The following is a 2,474-nucleotide window of genomic DNA, read 5'->3' on the forward strand; positions in this document are numbered from 1 at the left end:
TATGAGCACGTTGAAAGAATGAAATTAATCAATGAAACAGTAGATCGAGCTCGACCTAATTTTGGCCGAATGTTTGTGTACACTTTCTTCTTCATGCTTCGCATTGCATGTTTTCACACTCATCCGCACTTTCCCCCTCACCATCCACACTCTAGTCCTCTCAAGCAATCACTTCAATGGCTCATTTGATCCATCATTTCTTCACCCTCAACCATCCAATTTGGCCATCCTCAACATCAGCAACAACACTTTCTATCCTCCAATCCTTCATCTATTTGCAACATCTCCCCACTCATCAAAATCTTGGATTTCTCCATGAATCAATTCATTGGTCCATTATCTCCTTCCCTCACCAAATGCTCAAACCTTCAAGTTTTCAGAGCAGGGTCCAACTCCCTCTCGGGTCCACTGCCACGCAACCTTTACACCTTGACAAGATTGCAAGAAATCTCTCTACCTAACAACCAACTTTCTGGGCCAATGAGCAAGGCCATTGTGAACCTTTCAAACCTCATTATCTTAGAGCTCCATGCAAATCAACTAAGCGGTGAGATACCTCTAAATATAGGGCTGCTTTCCAAATTAGAGCACTTGCAACACCACTCCAACAACATCAACAACACCTTCCCACCGTCTCTAACAAAATGCACCAACCTTACCACCCTCATCATTCACAACAATCTCTTCAACAACCAAATATCCACTCTCGAATTCTCCAAACTCTAACGCTTACAAGCCCTTGATCTCGGCAACAACACCTTCAGGGGTAGCATCCCGGACACCCTCTGCTTGTGCAAGTCCATCACAGCAATCCGACTCTCATTCAACCAGCTAAGCGGTGAATTCTCTCCTTGCATGGCCTCTCTCAAATATCTCACACATCTCCTTTACCGAAAACCACCTGTCCAATGTTGTCGGAGCCCTGAACACACTCAAACACTACCAGAATCTGGCTGTCTTGTTCCTCTCCAAATGCTTCCACGACGAGAGAATACCAAACAACGACAGCGACAACTCGCACATCTTTAAGAATCTGGAGATTCTGACTCTAGGAGGATGCAAACTCAAAGGCCAAATCCCAAATTCGATTTCCAAACTAAAAAAACTCAATGTTCTGAACCTCTCATTCAACAAAATATCGGCCCAATTCCAGCGTGGGTAGGATCAATGCCAAGCTTGTACGTCCTTAACTTAACTCAAAACTCACTCCCGGGAGAGATCCCACGTGAGATAACGAGGCTGGCGGCGGACAACATGGGCACAAATTTGAGCCATCTCGCGTTGTCCTTCCTATACGACAAGCTTCAGTACAACCGACTCTTCAACCTGCCGCGCAGTCTAAAACTAACAATAGCCTTAGCGGCAGAATTCCGACAGAAATCGGGCAGCTGAAGCTCCTCCAAGTATTGGAATTGAGCAAAAACAACTTGAGAGGAAGCATTCCTGAGCAGTTGTCGAATATGGCAAATTTAGAGAAATTGGACATGTCGGGGAATGATTTGACAGGAGAGATTCCGAAATCGCTGACGAAGCTGCATTTCCTATCAGCACTCAGCGTGGCAGACGATGATCCCGAAGGAGGGGGGACAGTTTGAGACGTTTGGAATAGGCGCGTTTGAAGGGAACCCCAAACTGTGCGGCGAGGTGATACACAGAAGCTGCGGCGGGGTTGTGATAAACAGGCCTAGGCTCAAAGAAGAAAAAGATGGCGGGAGTAGGAGTGTTTGGTATTATATGCAATTCCCTCTTGGATTGGGATACTTTGTTGGATTAGTTGGAGGTACTGTTCTACTTTTCGTCTAGAGTTGGTAGTCGATTATATATATATATATATATATATATATATATATATATATATATATATATATATATATATATATGGTTTTGATTTATGCAAAACTAGATTTAAATACAGAAACGCAGAACAATATCATACGTAGGGCACTTTTAGGTCATAGTTAGTTAAATTTTAGGTCATGCTAACAAAGCATGACCTAAAATGATCTTAGCATGACATTAAACCCAAATATTATAATATGACCTAAAATTGCTTAATTATGACCTTCCGTGTTTTTGGTTAATTATTGACCATTAGATCATCTAATCTTAGGGCCAAGATTTGGGCTGCATTTCTGGATTTAAATGCATTTTTATTTTGATCATCTCCCTATATATATATAGGGGTGTGATAAACTACAAACCCTCTATAATACAAACTATACAAACTTTAATCCTACTCACTTAATACAATAAATCAACGGTTAATATAAGAGATTTTTCTAATGTCAACATTTCCTACAAATCTGTACACTCCGTTGACATCGAACAATCAGAATTTGTACACTCCCGTTGACATAATTTGTACACCCTGTTGACATCAGCCCCCGTTGACAGAATTTGTACACTCCGTTGACATCCGCCCCCCGTTGACAAAATTTGTACACTCCGTTGACATCAGCCCCGTTGACAGAATT

General features: G+C 42.0%; 1 pseudogene; it reads left to right on the plus strand.

Moving 5' to 3' along the window:
* Positions 1 to 356: 356 nt before the first annotated feature.
* LOC121764304 lies at positions 357 to 1,803 on the plus strand (annotated as a pseudogene).
* The last annotated feature ends 671 nt before the right edge of the window (positions 1,804 to 2,474 follow it).

The sequence above is a fragment of the Salvia splendens genome, chromosome 14 (genome assembly GCF_004379255.2).
Source record: "Salvia splendens isolate huo1 chromosome 14, SspV2, whole genome shotgun sequence".
NCBI lineage: Eukaryota > Viridiplantae > Streptophyta > Magnoliopsida > Lamiales > Lamiaceae > Salvia > Salvia splendens.